The sequence below is a fragment of the Arachis ipaensis genome, chromosome B03 (assembly GCF_000816755.2).
Source record: "Arachis ipaensis cultivar K30076 chromosome B03, Araip1.1, whole genome shotgun sequence".
Classification (NCBI taxonomy): Eukaryota; Viridiplantae; Streptophyta; class Magnoliopsida; order Fabales; family Fabaceae; genus Arachis; species Arachis ipaensis.
The window spans coordinates 24,581,408-24,587,637 of record NC_029787.2 but is presented as its reverse complement, the minus strand read 5'-3'; the positions used below and the strand labels follow the sequence as shown (position 1 = coordinate 24,587,637).

General features: G+C 31.4%; 1 long non-coding RNA gene across 1 annotated transcript in view; it reads right to left on the bottom strand.

Moving 5' to 3' along the window:
- The window catches only part of LOC110270040, a 9,994-nt gene extending 4,228 nt beyond the window's left edge, over positions 1 to 5,766 (bottom strand). Inside the window, exon 1 of the long non-coding RNA XR_002359038.1 lies at positions 5,586 to 5,766. This is a non-coding gene — a long non-coding RNA (uncharacterized LOC110270040). The remainder of the gene's footprint in view (positions 1 to 5,585) is intronic.

Here is a 6,230-nt window from a genome sequence, read left to right as displayed (position 1 = left end):
AAAATAATTCTAATCCTTTTGAAAATCAAACATAATTATATAGATCTTTTCTAGCATAAAAAATTCACACTCTCATGACATTTATCATAGTCAAGACAGTAATAGAAAAATATTTAACATTTTTAATCTCTTCATTTATGTTTTCTACCACATGAGCAATTCCATTTAGTCGGTATAGTTGATTCGAGTTATCCATCATAGCATTATGTTGTCCAGACACCTCACTAAACTGATTAAGTGCCTCAAAATATAAATCGCTGCAATGGTTTGTGATTTTTTTTTCTTTCAAATGGCCAACCAGAAATGTTAATGAGCGAAAATAGAAGCTCACGGATACTGTTGCGGAATTTACAACCACAAACTAACCGACAAGTGCACCGGGTCGTACCAAGTAGTACTTCAAGTGAATGAGGGTCGATCCCACGAGAATTGATGGACTAAGCAATAATCGTTAAGTGATTTACTTAGTTAGACAAACAGAAAGTGGTGTTTGAGAGTTCAAAAAGCATTAAACAGTAAATTCAGAATATCAGAAGGCAGGCAGTAAACAAGTTGTGAATGATATAAGAAGAAACAGTTAAGACTTCAGAGTTATCTATTTTCCTGATTGACTTTTCTTACTAACTATTTTAATCATGCAAGATTTAATTCATGGCAAACTATATGTGACTAAACCTTAATTCCTTAGACCTTTTTAGTCTCCTCTAACTCTCATCAATCGCCAATTCCTTGGTCAATTAATTCCACTTAGAGGGTGAAGTTTAATTCTAGTTATATGCCACAGAAATCCTAATTACCCAAATATAAGAGGATTATATGTCACGTATCCCGTTAAGTTCAGATAATTAGAAATTTAGGAGAATATGTTTTCAAGCTATTGTTCAAGTAAAGAGCTTTTCCAAGTTATACAAGAACTCGATTAGAAAGAGGGTCATACTTCCGTTCCACCCAAATTCATAAAATAAAGAACGAAAAAAATTCTTGAATTATATGAATCAATACATGAATTAAAATAGAAAAACAATAGAATCAATCCATACAATAGACAGAGCTCCTAACCTTAACAATGGAGGTTTAGTTGCTCATGGTTCAGAGTGGAAACTATGATTCTCTTAAATTGTAAATTTGGAATGAGGTGGAATAATCCCCAGAAGAGAAGTTTCTTTTCTCTTTTATATCTAATCCTAATTAATTTAAAATCTATTTTCTAAAACTAAAATAATATCTTTTCCTATTTTAAAATAAAATAAAGTTTAAATCAGAATTAATTAAAATCTTCGAATAGCCTTAATTTGGACGCTGGGACCACTTGAATTGGAAGATCATGCGCCTTACTTGGTCATGGCCGCATGGATTGGAGTTTGAGTGAATGAGCTTGCGCCTAACTCAAGCTTTGGTGTGCCTTACTTGGAGTCGAACTAATTGGTGCGTGTTGTTAATGCTGTCTTGCGCCTAACTCAAGCTTTGGTGCGCCTTACTTGGAGTCGAACTAATTGGTGCGTGTTGTTGATGCTGTCTTGCGCCTAACTTGAGGAACCTCAAGTTAGGCGCAGCCTAGACAGCGTTCCTTGGATGCCCTTTGCTTCATCCTTGCGCCTAACTTGAATATTCTCAAGTTAGGCGCAGCCTTGGCTGCATTGGATTGATGTGGGTGGCTTGTCTTGGCGCCTAACTTGAAAAGTCTCAAGTTAGGCGCCATCTTTTCTGACTTGGTGGAGAAGAAGTATGAACTATTATACATCGTTGGAAAGCTCTGAAAGTTAGCTTTTCAACGCCACTAGGATCACGTCCATTGGATCTTCGTAGCTCGAGATCTTCAGGTTTGAGTGCAGAGAGGTCAGGGTTGACAGCATCATTCGCCTTCTTCTCTTTTTCTGCAGAAACTCCATCAAATCCAGTCGAATGCTACCTAAAACAAATAGAGTTGCACACGACTCAAAGTAGCATCCATAGTGGCTAAAAGATAATTAATTCTTGATTAAAATCAACAAGTAAAATGCAAATTCACTAGGAAAAGATAGGAAAGATGCTCACGCATCAGATACCGGCAAGTGCACCGGATCGTTTAAATAATACAACGATGAGTGGATATCGTCTCCTCGAGGATTAAAGGACTGAGCATGCAAATATCGAATAAAATTACGAATTAGATCAATAAAACCTAGATTGGAGAATTCTTGAGACTTGCTGGAAAGTAGAAGGCTTGAAATTGAGGTTGCTTGAGTGCTGAATGCTTCGGAAGAGGGAGTGAGTGTTGAATTGAGGAAATCATATAGGTGAATGTCTAGGGTTTCGGAGATGTTCATGTTCTCAGGAGAATTAAACCTTATTAACTTAGTTCTAAAGTTGCATTCACGACGAATCTAAAGTAATCGATTTCCAATGTCTCGGCTACTCGGTTTCTCTTTAATTAACCAATCGCCAATGTCTTGGTCGATCAATAAATTAAAAATGTTAAGTTCAAAAATCCGATTCAATTCCTCAAAGAAAAAACATAATTTTCAAGAATTGTCCTAATCTAGATTATATGTCACGTATCCTAAAGTAGGGTAATAAAAAATTATGTATTGCCGCACGCTTACAAAATTCCCTACGTCTAGTTGATTTAAAAAGCTATGTGAAAGAGTTTTCAAGCACGATTTGAAAATCAGTTCTGTCGAATCAGTAAACAAATCCAAGACGAGATTAGCGCACCTGTTGATGCTACTAAATACTAATCCTTTATTGATGAAGAACGAAATACTCAATCATAAACAGATTAATGCAAAGTTTTAAAATAAAAGAAAACTTAGATTAATAAACTATTAAAACACAAATAGAGCTCCTAACCCTTTGATAGAGGATTAGTGACTCATGCTTGTTGTAAAATCAAAAGTGGAGTGTCATGCCGTCGCTAGCTATTGCTTGTGAATATAATTCACTTTTCATACCTAGGTTAATTCTAATTTAAAATTTAAAACCTACTCTTATCTTAATCATAGTAATTAAGATAATCTCTAATTAATTCAAATCCTGAAATTCAAAACAGAAAGCTGATTTGATTACAGAATTTTCTCAAATCTTCAATTTGAATTCAAATATCTGAAACTGGGCCTTTAGGGATTGATCACTGGGAGATAGCTTTTGATCAGGGTGTGGCACGCTAACTTCATTGTGTGGCATGCCTTCTTGAGCCTTGAGTTGGTGCGTGGCACGCCCTTTTATGCACGTGACACGCCTGGCTGAGAAACTGACTTGTGCATACACACAAGCGTGTGCGTATGCACACAATGACAAATTCCCTTGGAGAGTGTGACATGCCTTAGGGTTTATAACACGCCCTGAATTGTTTTTCTTTAAGCGTGGCACGCCCTGCACCAGCGTGGCACGTTGTGTGCAGGATTCTGAACTTGTGCGTACACACGCTAGGCAAATTTTGGGGCTAGTGGGCAACTTTTGGGGCTGGTGCGTACGCACAAGCGTGTGCGTACGCATGCAATGAAACACCCTCTTTGATGCGTGCGTGCGCACCTTAGTGTGCATACGCATACCTTTTGTTCTTCTCACAGTTCTGTTGTGTTGCTCCTTTAATCATCCTTCATTTTGCTTCTTGATTTGATTTATTTTTAACTATATTTCTTTGAAAACACTGAGCATATACCTTAGTAACAAGAGATACTAAAAAGTAATGAGATTGGGGGATAAAACTGTAATTAATCCTACGAAAACAAGAATTAAATACAAGATAAACAACTAAAGATGTGAATGCATCAAACATTGCAATCCTTCATAATGGGTTTTTCTTTTGGTTTTGGTCTCGTACACATAAATCATGGGAATCTCTCATGTTTTACTCTTTTTTAGCGTAAAACCCAGGTTAATGCCATGATTTATGCTCAAAAGGAGAATTTGGCCACTGTACACTGTTAGTGCATGAATTGTGGTACTCATATGGATTTTATATAATTTTTTGAAAACTTATAGCATATCCGCGATTTATATAAAAAAATATTATCTTTTTTCATTACTTAAATAACTATCATAATTTGAAAGACTTTAGGATTAAGAGATAAATTTACATATATATTATTAGATTTTATTTATTTTTTAATTAATATTAAACTAATCGAATAATCAAGTTGGTTCGGATTCTGCGATTCATTGTGAATCTTATAAGATTAGTATTGTATTATTATTATAATTAGTGTTTCTCTTCTCTTTTTCATTGTGAATATGTGATCGTTAATCTCTCCTATTGTCTTCTATTTTATCGTTTTGGTTTTTTTTTTTTTTTTCAAATTGAACCTTAAAATGACGTCTTTTAGGATCTTATAAATCAAATCGCATTGGGCAACGATTTCTGATTTGACCGGTCAGTTTTGTCTAGTTTTCGAAATAATGAAAGTTACAACTTACAACATTCTTATAAGATTAGAGAATTTGAAATTCGATTATTTTGTTGAAAGTGTGTATGAATGCAAATCAAAACACTATGAACAAAAACTTGTATATTTTGTGTAAAAACACTGTAATTGTATAGAAAAATAAAGAATCTCACGAAAGCTTAGAATGAGGCTTGGTTACTAAAAATATGACTTAAATGACTCTTCATAGGCATTTCAAATCTTAGAGTCTAGAGAAATTATAAAGTAGGTGAAAATTGACCAATTTATCAAAATTAGTGGTTGCAGGCTTTCTGACATGAACTAATTGATTGTTTAGCAATTGTATAAAATATTAAAATTTTGGCTCTTCTATCCATTTCCTTGGGTTACTACTAATCTATTGTTTTTTATCCACCCCAATCAATTGGTTCAATCAATTGTATTAGATTACAGAATCAAAATCAATTGTACTGGATTACAGAGTCAAAAATTAATTTTGCTTCTCAGACAATCGATTGTTTTCATTTCCCAATTGATCGTTTAGGCCATCAAATCAATTTCCAAGATCTGCCAATGAATTGGTTGAATTACAGAATAAAAATTTCACTCTGTTTGAGAAACCAATCAATTTCATTTTAAGTTATGTTAGGTAATCAATTATTTTCTTTAACAACATGAACAACGAACTCTAAATTTAGTTATTATTAAATATTAATTACTCATGTCACTAATTAAATTTAGAATTAATTTATTTTTTTAATTCTATTATTTATATTGTTTAATAATATTATTGTCTATTTATACTTCTCCATTACATAATTAAGAAATCATTTTTCCAATTGATTAGACACTTAATCAATCGATGGTTTTATCCTCAAATGCTAAGATTTCAATTCTACTTATCAATTGTTTTAGCATAAAAAGACTTGAAGAAAGAATATTTAATATTCTTAAGGTGGTAGTATATTTAATTTAGGTTATTTTATAAATTTAAAAAAATAATATCTCAATTTCTTAGATTATTATGTTACAATCAAATGTAAATCAAGACTTAATCTAAAAAGACTTGAGAAAAAAAAAACTATATATACATTTATTTTAATAATAAAACTCTCATGTTTATTTGAGGATTAAACATGGATATTTTAGACTAAATTAATATATATTATTTATGTACTTCTAAACGGTCATGTCACTTCATTTTAAGTTTATTGTTTATACTTTATATAGCATTTGCAAGTTAGGTTCTCTCATATCAAGTTAAATTTAAGATACATCAGAAAACGTTTTTAAAGATATATGAAGTATGTTCAAACAATTCTAATAGATGTTTTTGAAGTATCACTTTTGATATTTATAAGAAGTAATAAAAAGATTTGTAACTAAAACATGTTGATAGATAAAATGAAATTATTTTTATTTTAGAAAGACCGTATTACCTTAATGAAAAATTAGTAAATTTTTATTATTTATATAATTTTTTTAATAAAATAATTAAAAATAATATAAAATTTAAATTGAGTTAAGACTAAATATTATAATAATAAATCTTATATTTAGTCTCAAATTATTATATATATCTGATTCTATAAATATTGATATAACATTTTATAAATTCCAAAATGAAATTAAATGAAAGTTAACATTGAAATATAGACTTGCTCTTAAAACCTCGTAAGGTTGAATTATTAGTAAAAGTTATTAAATTTTTTATTTTAACAATGCATAACAAATGCATTGGATACTTAAACCTTCTATGTTTTCTGTTAAAAAAAAATTCAATTAATAACCTTAATGTGTGTCTTTAGGTAAAAGATACATATTAATTAATCTCTACAAAATAATGCTTTATGGTGTTTTACTTGT